Source organism: Podarcis bocagei (assembly GCF_964188305.1).
Source record: "Podarcis bocagei genome assembly, chromosome: 8".
Lineage (NCBI taxonomy): Eukaryota > Metazoa > Chordata > Lepidosauria > Squamata > Lacertidae > Podarcis > Podarcis bocagei.
Window position 1 is genome coordinate 76839422 of NC_138133.1, and position 5489 is coordinate 76844910.

The 5489-nt window shown below is 48.9% G+C and overlaps 1 protein-coding gene across 1 annotated transcript in view; it reads right to left on the minus strand.

Moving 5' to 3' along the window:
- Positions 1 to 5489, minus strand: part of TNFRSF11B (TNF receptor superfamily member 11b) — a 116456-nt gene that overhangs the window by 74475 nt on the left and 36492 nt on the right. The gene's annotated exons all lie outside the window — the stretch shown is intronic.

Consider the following 5489-nt stretch of genomic DNA (forward strand, 5'->3'; position numbering starts at 1 on the left):
AGCAGCGAATTGTAGCTCTGTGACAGAGAAAATACATTTCCCATGGTTCTTCGTTATGTGCTTTAAATGTATGGTGCTGTGTAGGCCCCCTCAGTCTGCACCTTACTCCCATGTTGCTGCCTGAGGCAAAGGGCAAGATTGCACCCCACCCGCCCCCCTCCATGAGTAGAAGCTGACTGGACTAGCACTTGAAATTTACTTGAATGGGATGGCATCCCACAGTACACCTGAAGGCCGCAAGCTAGTTAAGGGAATGTATGACTGGCATAGGGACGCAGGTGGCGCTGTGGGTTAAACCACAGAGCCTAGGACTTGCCGATCAGAAGGTTGGCAGTTCGAATCCCCGCCACGGGGTGAGCTCCCGTTGCTCGGTCCCTACTCCTGCCAACCTAGCAGTTCAAAAGCACGCCAAAGTGCAAAATAGATAAATAGGTACCGCTCCAGCGGGAAGGTAAACGGTGTTTCTGTGCACTGCTCTGGTTCGCCAGAAGCGGCTTTGTCATGCTGGCCACGTGACCCGGAAGCTGTCTGCAGACAAACACCGGCTCCCTCGGCCTATAGAGTGAGATGAGCACACAACCCCAGAGTCGGTCACGACTGGACCTAATGGTCAGGGGTACCTTTACCTTTATGACTGGCATAAGGCACACAGAGCCACCTGAGGGTGGTTGCCTCATCTTGTCTAATGGTAGGGCCGGCCACACAAAGCAGCAGCAAGAAATTACTTGCAGACGTCCCAGCTTGCTGCATCAACTGGCAGGTTGAAGGACATACTTATAAGTGGAACTACTTATGAAAAGGGCTCCACTTGCCCTATGGCCCGATAGCAAGAGTCTGTGGCGCTCCAGATGTTGTTGAATTCCTAACTCCCATCATCCACAGCCAACAAAGCCAATGGTCTAACATTAGGGGAGTTGTAGTCCAACAACATCTGGATTTTCATAGGTTCCCAACCCCAGCTATACATCAAATGGAGCTTTCCATCATTTGATTTGGTTTCCAGTTTCTTTGGTTTCCAGTGGAAGGAAAATTACTGTCCCTGTGGGACCTAACGAAATCTTGGCTTGTGATACATAGCTGGAAAACAGATTTAACTCTGAGCTTCTCCTGTGATCTGCTGTTGTATCATATTAATTTGACCCTTAAGGAAACATTTTGAAGTTACATCTGCTATATAAAGGGTGGACAGATTTCAGGCTTGCGGGATACATTTTGGGTTTTCTAACCCAACTAGATCCTCCAGCCAGAGCCAGGTGGAAAAGACTCCCACCCCAAAAAAGTCACCCAAAGATCTACCATTAGATTCATACCTACCTTCTGCCAACCTCTGTACTACATGGGCATTTCCAAAATGTTTTGCTTGGTCCAATGGAACTTGGTATTTGCTTAAGATTCACTCGCTAGCCTGCCTAGCTCTCTGATCTGGTAAATAAGGAAGTAAGAACTGCTTTGCTGCATCAGACAGCCTAGCCGAACGGTGGCCAGATGAACTGCAGCAACTGAGCTGGCCCCACCATTAGACAGAGTGAGGTGTCTGAATCTGTTAGTCTTGTTTAATTTAATTTTACAAATTAAGTGCTGTGGTTGCTGGTCACAAAATGGATGCAATGGGGCATAGCACAAAAGAAAGTGGCTGCTCTCAGGGGTTGTTGTTGTTTAGTCGTTTCGTCGTGTCCGACTCTTCGTGACCCCATGGACCAGAGCACGCCAGGCACTCCTGTCTTCCACTGCCTCCCGCAGTTTGGTCAAACTCATGTTGGTAGCTTCGAGAACACTGCCCAACCATGTCGTTCCCCTTCTCCTTGTGCCCTCCATCTTTCCCAACATCAGGGTCTTTTCCAGGGAGTCTTCTCTTCTCATGAGGTGGCCAAAGTACTGGAGCCTCAGCTTCCGGATCTGTCCTTCCAGTGAGCACTCAGGGCTGATTTCCTTCAGAATGGAGAGGTTTGATCTTCTTGCAGTCCATGGGACTCTCAAGAGTCTCCTCCAGCATCAGAATTCAAAAGCATCAATTCTTCGGCTCTCGGGGGTATGAGAACATAAAAAGACGCTCCCTTCTGGATCAGGCCAAAGGTCTATCTAGTCCAGCATCCTGTTCTCACAGTGGCCTACCAGATACCCCTGGGAAGCCCACAAGCAGGACCCAAGCTGGTGAATCTGGGAATCAGCCATCTGAGCTGGAGATCCTCTGCACTGTAAGCTGCTGATTCTGACAGGTCTTCCCAGAGGATTTCCCCTTTAGTGTTTACGCTGTCTTTGTATTTCTTGCATTGTTATCTATCCCTCATAAACTGAAAAAGAAGGGGATAAAAATGTGAACATGAATAACTAACACACGTTTATTATTAGATTCCCTCACACGCAACAGCCTTCCAGCACCATCGCAAAATGTCTGAACCTGTTCAAGGTGGGCATTAGCATTTGCCCCTAAATCTCCCCTCAGCCTAAGCAAACCACTTCAAATCTAAACAGTTATCTCTGCGACAGGAAGACGTGTGTTCGCTTTTCTCAAGGCGAAACGGGCGCACCAGAAGGAATTGCATAAATATTTATGAAAACGAAGCAGGAAATATTTTCCCAGGGTAGTTTTTCTCTTCAGAGCTTTATCGGGTCGTGGAAGTTAGCGTTTATTTTAAACTTAGATCTAAGAGCTCTGACACGGGAAAGGGCTGCCTTTTAACAAACGAAGCTGGGACGTGTACATTGATTACCTTACAGCAGGGGTCGGCAACCTTTTCAGGCCTGTTTTATTTCGTGAGCATGTGGTTCTTGGTGTATCCGCTTTGCTGTTGTTGGTTGTTTTGACAACTCCAGTTGGAAAGCGGGATAGAAATCGACTAAACCAGTGGTTTTCAACCAGTGTGCTGTGACACCCTGGGTTGCCTTGAATGATGGTCAGGGGTGCCATGGGCAACACTGGTCAATGTCCCTCTTTCCTTCCCTCCCTCCTCTGCTGCCCTCTCACATCTCTGGCTCCTAAAGGCTTGCACAGCTGTTTGCTGCAGAAGCCCTGGCTACTCCCCCCCCCCCATTTTTTAAAATTAATTTTCCATATTTTTTTTTAAAGACAGACAAACACTTTCTTTCTTTACAATTCAACTTTAAACATATTAATTCGTCACGTTGCATATTTTACTCCTAAGGCTATCTGGTATTTGCAAGCTTTCCAGTTAAGTTAATTTAACTAAATAGTCTTTAAACAGCAGCCCTGGCTACTGCTGCCTCTGGGGCTGGCCAGGGGGTGCTGGTTGCCAGGAGCTGAGGCGGCTCAGAGACCGGGGGGGTCCTGCAGCGACTGCTCAGAGGGCACCCAAGGAGAGGGGGCTGAGGGAGCACCCCACAAGGGAGGGTGTTTGAAAAGGCTGCCAGCTCGGCAGGCGGGGGTGACACAACTGGGCTCCTGAGCCCCACAGGGGTGCCACAGAAAGAATGTAGGGAGGAAGCCGTGGACTCAAAACGGCTGAAAACCTCTGTACTGAACCAAAAAGAGCAGTTCTCTGCCGCATGTTCCTTCCTCCCCACATGGGGAAAACCTCCCTCCCCCCTTCCATCATCACTACAGTCATACCTTGGGTTACAGACGCCTTGGGTTGCGCAATTTCAGGTCTGCGCATGTGCAGAAGCGCTGAATCACAACCCGTGCATGTGCAGACACGGCGCTGCAGGTTGTGGACGCTGCGGGTTGCGAACGTGCTTCCCGCACAGATCATGTTCGCAACCCGAGCGTCCACTGTACATCGTATGTCAACAGAAAGAACATCACATCTCCATTGGCCCTTATTTGGTTGGACTGTGTGCCTACGGAGTCTCCATTTTATGCTTCTAATGGAGAAAATAGCCCACAAGCAGAATTACGGAGGAAATGTGAACAGGCGGGCCTGGCTCAAGACATTTTGCTGTCTGAGGAACAGCAGCAAATGGAAACATGCATTAAGGGGGCATCACACCCAAGGCTGGTCAAGTTATTTTGGCAGCTGAGGCACAAAATCGCAGAAGAGGCTCCTCTCACTTCTCAGGCAATAGAAATTATATATCCATGAATTAAATGACCAACAGTTTGATACCCTGTCATGACCACCAATATCTGCTGCCTGAAGCAGCCGCCACACTCTGCTTATTTGTATGCTGATCCTGTGAACAAGGAACTAATTATATTATTGAGTCCCTAGCAACACTATTTATAATACCACTTTGAACAGTCATGGCTTCCCCCAAAGCACCCTGGGAACAGCAGTTTGTTAATGGTGTTGAGAGCTGTTAAGAGACCCTCTCCATTGCCCTCACAGAGCTACACTTCGCAGAATCTCCTGGCTAGAGGGCTTGTGAAATGCAACTCTGTGAGGGGAACAGGGGTCTCCTAACAACTCCCAGCATGCTTAGCAATCTACCAGTGGCGTAGCATGGGTTGTCAGCACCTGGGGCAAGTAATTTGCGCCCCCTAACCCGTGGATTTGCGCCCCCTAACCCGTGGATTTGCGCCCCCTAACCCTAACCCCCAGATGTTGCGCCCGGTGCACCCGGCCCCCCCTGCACCCCCCCACGCTACGCCACTGCAATCTACAACTCCCAGGATTCTTCAGTGGAAGCCATGACTATTAAAGTGTTGTTGTCGGCATCCATCTGTCTCAAGAGGCAATGGAATGTGCATCTGGGGGTGAAGGCAAACTGCTTACCAGCACCTCCCTGGGGCACAACCTGGGTAGTGTGTATGGAAGTCCTGAGCTGCCCAGATGACAAGACCCCCAAAAATATTGCTTAAAACGTATCGTGCAGATGTGGTCTGAGTTCAGCAGGGCTTCCTGGGTGGATCTACACACGGGGGGGGGGGGATGCTATAAATAAGTCAGAAATCAAATCGTTATAACAAAGGGACAGAAAACACTGTGAAAATATCGCATAGAATTTTTGTTGCATGTTTATAACGAATTCAAAACGTCGTTTTTTAACTAATGTAGCTGAGTCCCCTCAGAACCAGTCCAAGCCATTTTGCAGCCCAGGGCAGAGAGCAAGCTGGCACTGCCTTTCTCACATTCTATGCACAGATGTGGCAGAATGGCAATGGGACTTCCACTGCACTTGAGAGGCGCAGGTCACCTTAGCAGGCAATGGCATAGGCAGCTCTGTCCTCCAACACTTCATTCTGCTCCCTGACTCCCCAGCATCCTTTTTTCTGAAGTGCCCATGTCTCTCTCCGTCCAATGGTAGAGACGGCCGTGTCAGCCTTAGAGTGCAAGGTGTGCTTACACATCCTGGAGTCCCATTATCTCCAACAGGGATTACTCTCCAGGCAGTGTCTTTAGAATGGCTGCCTTAATGCCTTTTCTATTATATTTCTCTGAGGAACATAAGAAATCAGCTCTCAGATTCCAGCAGGCAAATACAGAGGCCGGCTTGTGCATTCAAGACATCTCCTCCGGCCAGTGCACTTAATTATTTCACAGCCAAGCGATAAACTTTAATAAACAACTGTCACTGCTGCATAAATATAT